The sequence below is a fragment of the Tasmannia lanceolata genome, unplaced genomic scaffold (assembly GCF_043159265.1).
Source record: "Tasmannia lanceolata isolate RefF3 unplaced genomic scaffold, GAP_Taslan_0.1 ptg000003l, whole genome shotgun sequence".
NCBI classification, from domain to species: Eukaryota; Viridiplantae; Streptophyta; class Magnoliopsida; order Canellales; family Winteraceae; genus Tasmannia; species Tasmannia lanceolata.
In genome coordinates this window covers 37,037,669-37,054,701 of record NW_027518680.1, presented here as the reverse complement: position 1 = coordinate 37,054,701, position 17,033 = coordinate 37,037,669, and the positions used below count along the sequence as shown (strand labels likewise).

General features: G+C 36.1%; 1 long non-coding RNA gene across 2 annotated transcripts in view; it reads left to right on the top strand.

Moving 5' to 3' along the window:
• The window catches only part of LOC143862216 (uncharacterized), a 43,822-nt gene extending 35,699 nt beyond the window's left edge, over nt 1–8,123 (top strand). The window contains exons 2-4 of one of the 2 annotated variants that reach the window (XR_013240220.1): nt 4,191–4,249; nt 6,253–6,323; nt 7,951–8,123. This is a non-coding gene — a long non-coding RNA (uncharacterized LOC143862216). Of the gene's footprint in view, nt 1–4,190; nt 4,250–6,240; nt 6,324–7,950 lie in introns of both variants that reach the window. The other variant, XR_013240218.1, reaches the window with a different exon arrangement.
• The last annotated feature ends 8,910 nt before the right edge of the window (nt 8,124–17,033 follow it).

Here is a 17,033-nt window from a genome sequence, read left to right as displayed (position 1 = left end):
AGTGAACCCATGGGGAACCCTTGGGCTAACATACTCGTTTTGCGATCATTTCACTTTTAGTGAGTTTATTTGATTTCGGGGTCTTCCCTTTAGCCCTAGGGTTTGGCCCTATTGTGCTGTTTGGCATGTTCCTTTTTTAAGGGTTGAAACATTTAACAATTTAAAAAATACTTGAAAACTTTAAAATCCAAAAATATTAGAAATTTTAAACTCAAAAACATTTGAAATTTAAAACATAAAAAATATTGAAATATTTAAAAAGTCAAAAGATTTTATGAGCGTATTAGGAAATTTTCTTTCCGAACTACTTTGGCTTGATCCTCTTCCACGAGGTACATATGCAGCTTGGGATCTTTGTCCCAATTCCAGTCAAACCTTCAAAAAGAAATCATTTAAACGTTTCAAATATAGGGAGTCCTAAAATCTCCAATTCACTTTAACTTAAACAATGTTCCAGAAGCTTTAAAAATCAGTTCTGTCTTTTAGGTCGAGTCTAGTTTAGTTGTTTAGATGTCTTAGGCATCATAGTTTAGAATAGGCACGTAAGAACTACGTGGCCTTGATTCCATTGAGGTGGGGATATATAGGCAGCTTCTGATGAATACTAGACCATTCAAAGATTCGGGCCGAAAAAAAGATTAGAGTCTTAGTGTTTGTTGTTAGAGTTTTAGGGGTTTGTAGTATGGTAGTATTTCTTACATGATAACATACTCAGTGATTATTTTCTTTAGGTGATTCTCATGTTTAGCTATAGCTCTTTACCGCCTATTTGCTCATTATCTCCTGATCATACGCTTAACAGCAGCTCTTTACTGCTTACCAGTCTATTCCTTCTTGATTATATTGCTTAGTTGTAGTTCTTTTATTGCTTTACTATTTTTTTCAGTTTATTATCTCTCGATCACATGTTAAGTTGCTTATCATATCTCATCATATCTGCTCATTTATTTGCTATTACTTGCCTAACTGTAGCTATGCATGCGCATGTTTATCACTTTCTAAATGTGTTGAGTTAGGGCTAGATGTGTTGTGTTAGGACTTGGATATTTATTTTTCTTTATTTATCCCTGAGTCACGATACTTAGGTAGACATTTACTCAGGGTTATTCGTTCCCATTTCACATGATTTTGCCAAAAATTTTCAAAGTTAATAATAAATGGCATAAAAGACTGAGTGCGCTCGGGTGAGTTGGATGCTCTTCGGACCTTCCCAACTCGTAATCAGGCACGGACCCTTTCTTCTCTGGTTATCCGTTGTAAACAGAGCATTTATTTTGGTTCCATGGCCTATCCATGGATGGTGACTCTTTATTATTTTTAGGTACGTCTTGGTTTCGAGCCTTGGCTTCAGATCAAGAGGTATCTCACATATTTCGCCACTTGTGCTATGCTATGAGGGTGGCACCGTTTCGAGAGTTCTTTGGTAGAGCTCGCCTTCATGTGGAGATCTAAAGGACCGACGGGGGACTCGTTCCTCGCACTACAACAAAACTAGGCTTTCCCTGCTGACTTTTGATGGGTCCATAGGGAGAAGTTTACCTTTTTCCTACGGATTAAGAATCGGTAGGCAAAATGCACCATATCCCTACGGGTGTTAATTTATCCGTAGGGATATACTTTTTACCTACGGTTTGTGTAGTAATCCGTAGGGATATTGTCATACATATGGCTACGGAATTCTATTACCTAGGGAACCAGTATTTTCCCGTAGGGATATAATAAATTTTTCCCACGGATGAGCAAAAAAAATTTCTTAGGAATATCCAACTTTTGATTATGCATTTTGGATTGGGGCTAAGCATACGGCATTCTCATTATGCGCGTTATGAAAGACGGAAATTAATAATTTTTTCCAATTTTGTCCCTAACTATTTGCGTAAATGACGAAGTTAACCCCCAAGTGGTAAACCCATCCACTCGTTCCTTTCTCTTATCTAACGCTCAAACCGTAGATCGAGAGCCCTCTTTCTCTCGCTCTCCTCCCCCACCCGACAACCCTAGGTCGAGAGCCCCTCTCCCGCTATATCTCTATCCCAAACTACCAAACCCAAGGACGAGAGCTCCTCTTTTGCTCTATATCTCTCTCCCAAAACAGAGATCCATCGGATCTCTAGAATTATTTTCATCTTTACTGATCAGACAGGTTGAAGAAGAAGATGGAGAGAGGTGAAATCCCCAACCTACGAAGTGTGCTCTCTTGGAAGCATCTTCTCTCGTCATGAATTTGTCCCAGCAACAAAGGCCCGTCCATCAAAGAAGAGGTATGTTTAAATTGAATGGTGAGTTCTTATTTGCAGTAATGGGGGTTTCAAAGATGGGGGTCTTTGGTTTACTGTCTGAATAGCCATGGTTGATGCATTCTATTTGAAATTTGGGGTTTTAGATTTCGATGATGACAGCTGCAGGAATTACATCCTCAAAATCAAATTTTGGGGGTTTCACTGTAAAAGGTGTGGTTTAGATTTTACTGCTGAAATTTGTAAGAATAAGTTTCTCAAAATGTAAGAAATTTCTAGGGTTCCAAAGATGGTTTTTTTATGTAATTTTATGATTTTTCCGGTTGATTTTCACTTCTTGTTATGAGTTTTTGCTTAATATTAGTTTTGCCTTTGCTTCCTAAAAAAGAGAATTTCAAAGATGGGGTTTTGCTTTCATTTGCAAAAATAACTTGGTGTCTACAATTTGGTTTTGCCTATATTTATGTATGTTGATTTGGGGAAGACAATCGGCAATTAGGGTGAAATTCGGTTTTTTTATCTCACTGTTTAGCCTTCAGAGTAATAATAGCTTGCTTGCAAAGATGTTTTTGAAGAATTTGAGAAACCCCTTTTTTTATATGATGTCAATCCCACTCTCTTCGTTCTCGTATTGTGGATGAATTTTCTCTCTCAGGACCCCTTGCCCATGCCCATTTGGAAGTCTCCTAGAGTGTTGAGGATCGTGGTGCAACTGTTGTAAGCCCAAGGGTCTATCCTCCTACCTTGTTTTGATGATTCTATACTAAATTGATTATGGTTTTGAATACTAATCAATTTGCCTTGAAGTGTTGTGTTAAGATAGGTTAGTCATGGAAAGAACTAACACACCACTTGGTCTTGCTTGATGATGAACGAAACAAAGGCAAAGGAGCTAGAGCATACTTGGAAGAACCACATCGTGAAGGATCAACCAAGGAGAAGCTCAACTCCATCATCTCAAGCAAGCACACAAATGGAAGATCTATGAAGACTAAGACCAAAGAGAAGTATACCTATACTTAGACTCGTTGTACATCCTTTCTCTTTGGATTTCTAAGTCAAGGCAAGCTTTTTAAAAAGATGTTTTCAAAAAGATTAACACTCCCCGTATTAGAACTTAAATGGTTAAGAGAATGTTCGTGAGGTGGACCAACATAATTGGACCCTCATGACATTCCATTTATCTTGTTAAAATTGAGTTTCAAAAGCCTAAAATAAATCAACAATAAATTCAGAAGAAATCTGCTGAATATAGGCTTCTCGGAACTCCGAAAAATGGTTCAGGGAGTATATTTTATACTCTGGACGATTTCTCGGAGTTCCGAGAAATCGTCCATGAAGTATTTTTCTAGCTTCTGGTCATCGTCCATGAAGTATTTTTCTAGCTTCTGGTCATTTTCTCAGAACTCCGAGAATGTTCTCGGAACACCGAGACTCGTTGGTATCGATTACAGCCCCTTACATATTTTTTCCAACCACAATATTGTAGTGAGCACAGAAGTTTCATTTGCATCTAGCTTTGGCCACCTTCCATTGAAGACATAATTCTTTCTAAAGACCAGTTGATTAGGGCTGGCTTTAGTGTAGGGTTCTTAGTTCACAGTTTAGCAAGCTACAAGGTTAACCATATGTTTAGAGTGGTTACTTTAATGGCATGTAGTGGTGGCAACTTCAAAAAAATTCACAGTTCAGCAAAATACAAGTTTAACCATATGGTTAAAGTGGTTACTTTAATGGCATGTACTGATGGGAACTTCTCATATCGAGCTAACTTCAGAGTCTTGCTTTTTATTAGTTTCTCAAATGCTGCCACTAATTAGTTTGCTTTAACATAATACAGTTACCTTACAAAATCTTCGTTTCATTTGCAACTAGCTTTGGCCACTATTAGTTTGATATAGTTTGTGTTGCATATTTTCTGTATTAACATAATAGAAATCTTATTTTATGCAGGAACTTCTAAATGGTTTCTTTTGTGATCAATATGGAATGTCTTTCCTAAGCTATCCAAGGTAAAAGACTGACATTTTCCCTTAAGGCTCTGTTTCTTTCGACGTAAAAATGGATGTAATATTTGTTTTATGTTGTAAAAATGAACATGATTCCATACTCAACTATGTTGGCATTTTCTTTATGTCCTTTTTCTTTGGACATAAAGAAAATACTTACAACTGAACCAGATTTAATGCTTTCTATTCTAGGACATGGCAGATGATTAAACAGAGAGGTGACTGAGAAATCCATAAGGAGAGTTGACAATCCTCACCATCTAATTTGTTCCAATTTTTATGGTTTGAATAATATGAAAAGTGTTTTTCACCTATACGCCTACCTTCCTTTTTTATCAGACGTTTGATTGTTGCTATGTTGATGTGTTGTTTCCTTTTTCTTGGAATGTCAAATTCTTATATTTAGGCCATGTTTGACAAATAGTCTTCTTGTGTTAAGATGAGTATGTAATTTATAACCATTAGCGTTCTAGCAAATATAAGTAGTATATACATGTAAAATATCCTTGCTTTTCATTTTTTTTAACACGATTCACTTTCCTGTAAAAAGGTCTTCATAGTTATACAAAAAGTGTAGTTCTTTTCTTGATATTGCTCAACACAAACATGCATTTATAATTCTACTTGGCTAGTTTCCAGCTGGAGTGTTCCTTCCCAACAAGCAAAGTTGCTAAGACAGAATGGAAAATCTCAAGTCATCACGGATGCCATAGGACATTGCTTGTCCTCTTACATTTGTATTGACACTCTAGTTTTTCGAATTTGAATTGGCAAAGGAATGATTGAAGGGATGGTATTCCTTGTAATAGGGGACAAGTTTGCGAATATATTTTCTCTTGAAACTTGTTTACATATGTATGTAATTATAGTCATCAACATAGAGTAGTCCATCAAACATGCTAAAACAGAATTAGGCAGTGATGTCACATTTAAATAGCAATGCCACAACTTAGGGTGCAAAAATTGGGTGCCTCTAATGTACTAGCTTTTGATATAAATAAAGTCGTTATCTTTCAGAAATTGTGTGTGTGTGTGTGTGTGTGTGTGTGTTGAAGGATCGACGCTTTACTTAGAGAGTTGAAGGAGAAGGAGGAAGGGGTCGAGGGTCGAGGCACTAGGGTTTTTATTAAAAGAGGGCAGGTTCTGCTTTAATAAAAAAAATGTCAAGAAGAAGACATCATTAAAGGGAAAATATACAAGATTCACATTTTAAAAGAAAATCCAATGAGTCTTATTCGTCCTAAAAAATCGGATTCGTGCGGGACACGGCTATGACAAGAATCCGAGTGTCCTAGCGAATCCATGTTCAATTCGAGTGTGGAGGTATGCCGACATGGATTCGGCATAGAGGGCCAAATAATCCATGCAACTCAGGGATGACCAAACACCACTTCTTCGAACCAATATTAAATTAAATGAAAATTGAATCCTCGTTAACATCCAATCTCCAAAACCTCGTCTGCTTAAATGTGTGCCCCTGCATAATATTTCTTCCTTTCACAAGCACTGAAATTTTTTTCTTTGCGACTAAATAACCTTTATCACCATATCCTTGACAATACTTAGGTTCGAACCCTGATCTGATGGACCTCACTACCGACTCACATTTTATGAAGAGAAAGGTGTAGCAAATGCTGCAATGGTAGAGGCATCTTGATGTAAAATACTTCGAGCAGTGTGGATTCCAAGCAAAGAGGCTGAATCCCAACTAGTGAAAGCTGAGAAAGGTGTAGTAGAAGCTTTAAATAGTCGTTTTTGTGGTCTTTTTTATCTAGACTCGAAAATACACCATGATTTCTTCTTATTATGCCCTTGCTATTTTCTTTGCAACCTTAGCTTCTTTCTGAGTGTTATTAATGATTATCTCTTGTGAGTCGTGACTGTATTTGTGGCATTACTTTGGTGTAATCTCGTGAATTTTTTGTTGGGTCCTGGCATAGGGATGCTTCTTTTGGCATTTTCAGCCCCGCCCCTGCTAATTTTGGGTGTGGTAGTTCTATGTTTAGGCACATCCTTCTATTCCAGCTTCAGCAGCACCTCAAGCTCCTGCACCAGCATCTATGAACGTTACTGAACTGTAAGCAGTTTTCTGCACTCAGATTTTAACTATTATCTTCATGTTACTAACTGCCGATAGAGAGAGTGTGTTTGTTCTTGTGCTATCTTATGTGGGTATTGTAGTATAGCCCATCGATCTATGTATATCCTGCTTTGGGTTCTTGAGCTTTTCTTGTTCCATCATCCAAAATGATACTTGGTCCATCCAAAATAAAACCTGATCCTAATTACTTTTTGACAATCTTGAGTACTCATTTTTTAGAAATTTGTCTATTTTCTTAGGAACAGATTTCAAACCTTTCAAAATCCATTTGATTTATAAGCTCCATCTTAAATATTGCAACATGAAAGCAGAGAAAGTTGATGAGACTGTATTTGAGAACTCCCAAAATTTAAGTGAGCAATTCCATGTTTTAGAACTTTTTAATGATGTATTTGATCAAAACTAAAAGTCATTTCCCAAATAGAGCATTACGGAGATGTAACCATCTTCCATGACCTAATAATAACCTACTCCCAGTGATGGACTCTCTCTCTCTCTCTCTCTCTCTCGTGGGCTGGGGTGATTTTTACATGTTCATGACATTATATTGATTTGTGGTATATTCTTTTTTGTGTTGACAACTTCCTCCGCTCCTCTTGTTTTCTGCATACAGCGCTGCATTTGGAGGTATGGGTCTGCCTTTTCCTCTTTATTTATCCAAGTTTCCATTACAACCGTGAAGGTTTAAACGGTGAAGCAGAATCAATTAAATTACAGTTACAGATGAGCTTAAATGAACTTGGTGTTGGTTATCAACCTCTTAACGTATCAAACCAGCATACTGTTTGATATGTATCATTACACCAACCCCACACCATCTGACTCTCCCATCTCGTGAAAAATTAGAGATGCAGAGATGATGATGATATACAAGAAAAATTAGACATTGAAACATAACATGAGTCAATGATAATGAAAAAGGATTTACAAAGACAGTTCACTTTGAAACATAACATGAATCAATGATAATGAAAAAGGATTTACAAAGACAGTTTGAGCAGTCTTTGTGAAAATCAATCTTGCAATGGCAGACAATGGCAACAAGCGTAGGAATAGACAAGAGTTTTAGATTTCTTGGTACTGGATGGAACTAATCAATGCAGTCTCTCTTTATTCCAAAATTTTGAAGTCCTTTTGCCTCAAATCTATTTCGTCCAAATAGAAATTATGGATGTTTGTAAGGTTGCTTGTGACACTTGAATTTATTTTGTAGGAAATGACATTTCCAGATAAGGTTGCTTGTGACACTTTTTTATATTGAAAAAAATTATATGTAACTCGTTACTATTCATGTGGGCCCCATTGGTTATTGTTAGCCACTTTAGTGATGTGCTCATAATTCCCTGGAAAGGAAAGGAAAAGCTTTCTCTGGAAAGCCTTTCCTCGGTGCAAAGACCTTTCCTACAAACCAAAGTCGTGTAGTTAATTCTTCGTCCAATTCCTTTTTTTCTCCTAGTTCGTCTACTTGACATGTATTTGATATCATATCTGTTTGTTATTACATCTTCTAAGACTACCATATAATAGCCTTAATCTTAAAGTAATTTTACTTCATATGCACGTGTTGATTTAACATTAATTTATACATGTTTTGTGTTTGAAGGTTAAAATGTTAAATCGCAAATGATGATGAGGATCGAGGAGATGATGAAGAGGAGATGATCAAGATGATGTTATGTAAAATCATTGAATGATGAATGTAGAATAATATAGTTTTCTGTTGAGGGAACAATTTTAAGACTTTTGTTATTTATTAATTGTGATTTTAAATATATTCAATTAAAATAGTTAACTTTTTTTATATTTGTACATGTTGGGGAAAAATGGATGTTATAACTGTAAAATTTTTGATGTTTTACATAGTTTCTTTTTGGAATGTACAATGCGTCACAAAAAAATATATTTAATAAATTAAAAAGTTGTAAGGGCTTTCCCTACTGATTTTATTTTGTAATTTTGTAGGAAAAAGTACCTTCTCCCTACGAATTTTTGAAAATTCCGAAGTGAACAAAACCCTTTACCTACTATTTGTTGAAATCCGTAGGAAAAAGAACCATTTGTCTACTGACTTTTTTAAAATTTTGTAGGGAAATCCTACTGATTTTCTTTAAATTCGGTTGGGAAAGAACCTTTTCCTATGGTTTTTTGGAAATTCCGTAGGGAAAAAATACATTTTTCCCTACGGATTATTGTGAAATTCGGTAGGCAAAAGGTGTTTTTACCTACTGATGTTTTGAAATTCTGTAGGGAAAAACACCTTTTACATACTCATTTTTGGAAATTTCGTAGGGAAAAGTAGATTCTCCCTACGGATTTTTTGGAAATGCCACAGGGAAAGGAGCGCTTTCCCTACGGTATTTATTAACTTCCATAGGGAAAGTCCAGTCTTGTCCTTACGGATTATTCTGTAGGGAAATGTGGCCCTATCCCTATGGAACTTGATATCTGTAGGGAAAGGGCTTTCCCTACCCTCACCTAGCCTACGGAAGCCGGGCACACCGGAATCCGTAGGGAAAGACCTTTACGTACTGATTTTGGTACTTTTCCTTACGGATTTTTCCGTAGGGAAAACCCAGTTTTGTTGTAGTGTCGCCGTCTCCTCAGGATTAGCGTTCACAGGCTGGCGACTCTGTTGGGTAATTCTTAAAACATTGCCTAACTCTGTAATAAATGCCATTTTTATTAATTCTGAAGAAATTTGGGCCAAAACCAAGTTAAATGGGAATCTTATCATTTGAAATCCAGGGGCACCAAATAGGTGCGTAATAAAACAAGGGCTCACACACCAGTCTCATCCTTGCATATATTATCCTGTTTTGTGATTACTTTCCTACTGTGGTTTGTTGTGGATGTGCTATCTCGGTATACTATGAGTAGGAGCCTTGAGGGCTATACCCGCCTTCTAGCACCACCACACTAGTAGTATACTAAACACTTGGACACTTCGTGTGTAAAACGGACATAGTTCGTATGCTGGGCGATAGCCACGGCATACAAGTAACTATACACCCGGCCAGGTGGACCTCAGCCTTACCCCCCTCTATATATTGCATTTGTCCTTTTGTTTGCATATATGGACAAACATGTGTTGCTTACACATGTGGAGCTTAAAGTTAGGGGCCTTGTCCTATCTATAGACTATGGTAGTTCACCATGCGTGGCTACAAATACCGTCCTAGTATACTCACCTGTCTGCCATGAGTCAAGACCTTCTTGACTCCGCTAGATTAGACTAGGGTTGGTGCCCCTGGTTAGGATATATATTTGTATATATATCTATATTTATTGGTTATTAAAATAAGGCCTACTTCTTAGTGAGGTTTCCTTTATCAAATTCAATCAATTACATCTATCATTATTTCAGATTTAGATATGGTCAGTGACTTCTATTCGCCATCATTATGGCCGTAGTCTATTCTTTGATCCTTTGATGATACATTTGACTTATATACTATATCATTGATACATATTCTACATTATTAGATTAGGGTTAACTTCTTAGTTAAGTTCTCTCCTAATCTAATCAATTATTCCCATCTATTTTATAGATTACAATTAGATTATGGGTTCTTTGTCCATAATCTATTCCTTGATTTTATTGAATATAGAATTGATCTGTATTTTCTATCATGGATTTACCTTTCTTATATCGTGATTGTTAATGGATTAGTTATATCTTGCCCATCTATCCCATGAGTGCATGATCATTGCTGAGATCAAAACCTATTTAGAGTAGGGGTGTTTATCGTTCCTAACTCTTTCGTGCCCAAAAAGAGAACAATTTTATCCAAAGAAGACCTTAAGGAGTGGATTGAGGATTCTTTGATACTCTTATAGGTGTAGGTCATATTATCACAGCCTATTTTTCTTTGACCTTCATAGACAGTCTTTTTTGACATTCCAACTCAAAATACCAATAAATATGCTCAAGATTGCTCTTATCTCGATTTGTTAAGAATCTTTATAACATGACCATTGATCTAGTGTGTGTGCTTTCAATTCAAGAGTCTATGTCCAGTGAAAGACCATTTTTTCAAAAGACTGACCATTCCCAAGCTCATTCGATCTAGGCAGTTTATTGCTTCACCCACATTGTCAACATTAGCCTTTTGTTGCCTCATTTAACTTAGACCTTGTGGAGTTGCCTTTTCTAAGATTCCTACCTGGGATCGAACTCTATAGTCATTATAGTCATGGACGAAGGCATGCTACCTGTGAACCTTCAGTACCAGTTCATTACTTTAGAAGAATATATACCTGTGTTTTGAGAGTCTGTCTTTTGTTGAATATATGCCACTTCTCTTTTCAAAGTTGGCAAGTCAAGTTATGTCAATATTAGTCTTGAGTGTATTGAGTCCGTTAGTCCTTTTTATTGAGTCAATGTTTAGTCCTTGTGAGGTTCGGTAAAAAAAATATGTCATGTCAATCAGTCTTTTTCGTTCAGAGTCAGTGTTTAGCTCTTTGTTAAAGTTCAATGTAGAGCCCATTGAGGCGCGTAAAAAATCATCAATGTACTTACAGTTTTCAATTAATCTTTAATACTCTATGATTCACTCTTAGATCTGATGTTTAAATAACTAAAGTCACCCTTCTCGGATGAACGCAGACGAAAGTTCCCTTGGGATTTGAAAGATAGTTAGACGAGAGGAAGAGCATCGAGCATAGCCACTCAAAGAAGAAATCAAAACTATCGATAGTGGTATCAAAATCCGAAACTCGGGAAAGATGGATTGGCAAAATTTTATCTCCCAAAGAGCGCAAAGAATTGATAAACCTGTTTAGAGGGGTTTGAGGTAGTCTTTCTTGATCCTATAAGGATAAACCGGGTGAATGCCCTATTGTTGTATAAAGCAAGACCCCATCTGCTTTAGACATCAGGTCAAAGAGCAAAATGATAGAGAAGTAAACATCAGACCTCGAGTGAAGCTTATGAGAACAATGAGAAAAGACTTTCAGAAAATGAAGTTATAGATTTGGGCCCTAAAAAAAACACACTTGGTTGCATATTTTCAATGTGATTTTGAGGTAGAACATTTCAAGAGTAAGAATATTCCTAATGTTTAAAGACAAAATAAAAATGTGAGAGGATATTCAAAAGAAAGAAAAGTGTAAGAGGAGATAAGAAAGATAAGGAAATGTGTTCCTAAGACAACTCTTTAGGAGTAACGAAGATCCAAATGATGGAGTCAATGAGATAGATTGAATACGAGAATTGTCTTCAGCATTTGGAGACTAAAGAGAGTTGTAGAATCTTGAGCACAAATTCAAGATCTTTGAAATGAGTATACATTCAAGTTGAACACCGTGGTTGAAGTCTTGCTTGCAAATACCGCCAGACTCCTCGACAAAACATTCAAAGTTTTGAACCTTATGCAAAAGACCTTGTACGCCAAATACACCAGGAGGCCATCCTTGGACGTTTGAACCTTTATAGCCAAAATCCTAACGTTTTGAAATCCTTTTGTGAACCCTTTGGGCCAAAAAGTCAAATTAAACTATTTTCTTCTAACCACATTATAAACCAGGGGCATTTTTTTAGAGTTTGAACTATGTTATGACATGATCCCCAACTCTTTAGGGGTACGTAGGCAGTCTGATTAATTTAGATTCGGTCAACCTTGGGATAAAAACCCAGTTATCCCCTTTCAAAATTTTGAAGCTTAAAGCTAAACCATTCTTTGTCAATCCCCAAAAAATGAACTACGTGGATCTGATCCTCCATTTTTTGGGTACGTAGGCAATCTGGCAAGACCAGATTCGGTCCAAATTGTTTAAACTTTAGATATCTAACCCCTTTTGAACCTAAGCCCACTTAGAAAGTCCTTCTGGTGGAACAAGCAAAGGTTCAAGACAAGCAAAAATAAGAAAAGAAAAGAACGAGAGTCTGAAGACCCACTAGGTTGAAAACATTAAAGGGCGGCCTAGAGTCATGCATTTGCTAAGTTAACAACCAAAGGAGTTGGCTTATGTAAAAAGTAAGGGTAGCGGTTTATAGGATTGAAAAACCTGAGAAAGGAATCCAGTCAAGGGCAAAGACTTCACATAAAGAGTGAGTTGATGAGATGCAGAAGGAGTTCCTCAGTTATGAAGAACTCAGAAATTCAAGTAGTGCAAGTAACTCAGGAGAAAGTTGAGATGAGTGATCTGTAAGACAGAAAACTTGGAAACATTAGTTGTGACTTCCTGCAAAGAGAGAAATCGATGAGATGGAGAAGTAGTTTCTGAATAGGGCATGATCCTGGAATCCTAGTAGTGTTGGTGAGGTTTACTTTGATATCCTTTTAAACTAGGGGCATTCAAACTGAGCAATCCGAAGGGGGTAATAACCATGACAGAAATCCTGATAGAGAAAATTAGAACCTCTTGACATGGTTTTTGAGATTACTCCGAGGGTGGTTAGCCTTACCATAAAAAGATAACACATTCGATCTAAGGGTGAATCAAAATTGAGTCAAGTCCCTTGAATATCGTAAGTCTTCTTTGAAAGAGTCCCTGAAAGTATATTCCTCACTCATATTTATTTTCTTTTAAGGTCCAAAATGTCTGGCACTGGAAAGAATGGGCGTATACCTTCCAGAGTGAAAAGAAAAATCCAGAGTAGATCCTGGTTTAGGAATCAAAGAAGGGCAAGTGGCATATCTTTTAAACCTGCCTGAGTCATCAAAGTCTTAAACATTGAGCAAAAAGAAGAATTCCCAGATTCAGCCTTTGTGGAGATGGTTTTACCATTATACCAAAGATAGAACCCATACAAATCTAAATTTTCCTCCTTACCTTGGTTCTGCTTTCTTAAGACTCTTGTCATGGAAGTACATCATACTAGGGGCATCTTTCATGACTTGCATCATAAAAGATATCAAACACAATGATAACTGGGATAGTTATTCTCAGCAAATAGAAACTAGAGAAGTTTGAACACACTCTTTGAGTTGAGTTCCTTGATCAAATTGTCTCTTTTTGAGCCAAAGTTTCAGAAACTTCGATTCCCAGTGGAGTCTAGAATCTACTCTCGCAGTCCAGTCTTCAAACCTCAGCAAAATACTTTTCACCTATTAAAGAGAGTCAATAATTAAAAATCTCATCAATCTACTTGAGTTTTGCTTTCAGCAAAGATCACGTACTCTAGGTTACTCTCGGCAAGAGATAACTAATCCATTAGTGAATCCAATCAAAGTTGGCAAATTTTTCTTTAATCATTTTAACTTTTTTTTAATAAGGATAGAAATTGACGACTCTGTACTTCAGAGTCTGATCTTTTCTTCCACTGTTTTGAAGTTTTTAATAAAGGTAGAAATTGACAGCTCTGTGCTTCGGAGTCTAGTTTTTTCTTCCATCATTTTGAAAAATTATTAAGGAAGTATTTACTATATTCCATGTTGCACGGTTTGATCATTTCTTCTATATTTCGAGAAAAAACTCTTTGAGTGTTTAGTTTGTACTTGCTTTGGTGAAGTCTCAATATAATAACAAAAAGACTCTTTGAGTGTTTGGTTTCTACATGTTTTGAAAAGTTCCAGTAAAAAAAACAGATCTTTGAGTGTTTGGTTTGTACGTGCTTTGGAAAGTTTTAGTAAAAAAAAGGGAGACTCTTTGAGTGTTTGGTTTATACGTTTTCGGTTCAATTTCAGTAAAAAAAACTCTTTGAGTGTTTTTAAGAAGTAAGAAATCACCAGATTCCTTGTTTCACGGTCTAGCCTTTTCTTCCTTCGCTCCGCAATGTACCGCTACCTAATGAAGTTAGGTGTCAGGCATATCTGCAAAGAGGTTCATATGGAGCTGGTTTATGCAGAATCATAAGAATCTGGATTTACATGGAGTTGGTTTATGCGGCACCATATAAATCTTGGGTGATTTGTTACCTTGAAAGAGAGGAGTCAGAGTTACCCGGATAGCTAAACAGATGGATTTTCAGCAATGGTCTGTATAGCTATCACCCTGGTATTAGATGTTTGAGTTTAGCTCAAATATTCGGGTACCCTAATAATTGCCCAAGTAAATTCTGGCTTGATGAAAATAAAAAGATAAAAAGAAAACTCTTTGAGTGTTTGGTTTTGTGCTTGTTTTGGTATATCTGCGAAGAGTTCATATGGAGCTGGTTTATGCGAAACCATACATATCTAGATGTACAAGGAGCTGGTTTATGCGGCACCATATTTGTTTTGGAAAATTTTTTAACATCTCATATATATAAAAAATACTCTTTGAGTGTTTGATTTTGTGCTTGTTTTGGTATATCTGCGTAGGGTTCATATGGAGCTGGTTTATACGGAACCATACGAATCTAGATGTACAAGGAGCTGGTTTATGCGGCACCATATTTGTTTTGAAAAAAGTTTTGACATCTCATATATTAAAAAAAACTCTTTGGGTGTTTGGTTTTATGCTTGTTTTGGTATATCTGCGAAATGTTCATATGGAGCTGCTTTATGCGGAACTATACGAATCTGGATTTACATAGCGCTGGTTTATGCGGCACCATATTTGTATGGTGACATCTCATACATAAAAAAAAAAACTCTTTGAGTGTTTGGTTTTATACTTGTTTTGGTATATCTGTGAATGGTTCATATGGAGCTGGTTTATGTGGAACCATACGAATCTGGATTTACATTGAGCTGGTTTATGCGGCACTATGTTTGTTTTGGAAAAAGTTTTAACATCTCATAAAAAAAACTCTTTGAGTGTTTGGTTTTCATACAAAAATAAAAAAACTCTTTGAGTGTTTGGTTTGGTACTTGTTTTGGTGAAGTTTTTCATACAACGATAAAAAAAAAAACTCTTTGAGTGCTTAGTTTTGTATTAGTTTTGGTTAAGTTTCAATACAATGGTAAGAAAGGGAAAAGAAAACTCTTTGATTGTTTTGGTTTGCATTTGTCTTGGACAAATTTTAATACATCAGTAAAAAAAATTAGAGAACTCTTTGAGTGTTTGGATTCATATCTGTTTTAGAAAAGTTTAAACGCCATATAAAAAAAACTCTATGAGTGATTAGTTTATACTTATTTGAGTTCGCACTTGTTTGGTTTGCACTCTTCGAGTGATTGTTTTGTATTTGCTTTGGTAAAGCCTCGGCTTAAGAGTAGAAATGTATGTTTGTGAGTGATTGTTTTGTATTTGCTTTGGTAAAGCCTCGGCTTAAGAATAGAAATGTATGTTCTTGTTTTGTGCTTGCTTGTTTTAATAAGAGTCCTTGTGGACTGGTTTAGATAGTTGACGTGTGAGCGTTAGAGAGAGGCTATCTCTTTGAGATGTCATAGTTGCGATGTTAAGAGTTGGTGAGAAGGTATCTCCCTATTGCTTGCAGTCTTAAAGTCTAGTTGGGAGTCATTTTGTGGCTTTACCTTTGTGAATACCATTTTAGAACCTTTTTTTAACCCGAAAATGTATTTTATTTCATGTTCGGGTCGATCAAAATGTGATGTTTGTTCAGCTTTGGCATTCGCGCGACAAGCACGCTTTTCCAAAGAGGGGCATCTGTAGACACCCCATTTTAAGTGAACCCCTTTACATCTTGTTTTGAATAAAAACCTAATAAATGAATGATTTAGAGTCCTAAATTGTACCCTAGGGTAGGTCATGATCCCAAGTAGCTCCCTTTAAAGTTTCGTCAAAATCCGTTGAAAAATGCCTAATAAGACAAGCCGAATTAGAACTGTAATGCAAGAGGGGAGTGAAATATCTTGTAAACCAGCCAGTTTTTACACTAGAGCAGAAAGGGAGGTGTATTATCCCTGTAAATTCGCCCATGAAGAATTTTACTTAAAATTACCCATTTTTTAGTCAAAGCGCAAAATATACATAAAAGAGGGTTGTTTCGGGAAACTTATGAGAGTAAAAAATTAAAATATTTTTTCTATAAATAGGAAATCAAGGGCCCTCATTTGGGGATCTCTCTTCTAAATCTAGGGTTTGCGCTTAAGAAAGAGAGTTTTCTAGAGAGAGAAGATTCTAGAGAAAGAGAATTCTAGAGTGAGAAAGAGTTTTAAAGAGAGAAAGTAAGAGATCTAGAGAGAAAGAAGCTTTCAAGGAGAGATCTAAGAGGAGCACAAGGTTAGTAGATTTTGAGTTTATTTTGTGTTTTCTTTGAAAATATAGCATAAAATGAGAAATATAAGTGGAAAATGCTTTAAAATGGTTAGATCTAGTAACCTAGGGCTAAAATTTACCAAAATATATTTAAAAACATGTCTCATATAAAGATCTAAAGCAATTCACCTCAGATTTTGAGTTCTAGTTGAATTTCGATGTGAAAATGGCAAAATTAGGTGCTGTCCAGCCACATTTTTATCATTTTCCATCAATTACGGTTGAAATTCATAAAAATTTCTCTTCTAAGGTGTAAATCTCATTGAGATCTTTGATTTGGCATATTATGGTCCAAAATTGACCAAGAAGCGAAGATGTTATGCCAATTTTAAGATTTCAGCTGAAAATTTAGGTTAAAATGGTGAATTGTTATATGATTTTTGTGAAAATCTTTAGATTTGATGTGTTAGGCTTTGGAATTAAAAAATATATGTGTTAATATGTGTTTAATATGAATACCAAGTGAAATAAATGTAAGCCCAATGGTTCCAACCTTGGCATTCCCATCTTATTTTGATGATTCCAATACACAAGTGATTTTTTATCACTAATGTGTATTGATTGTATAAAGACAAGATTGCTTGGATTGAGGCCAAGAAG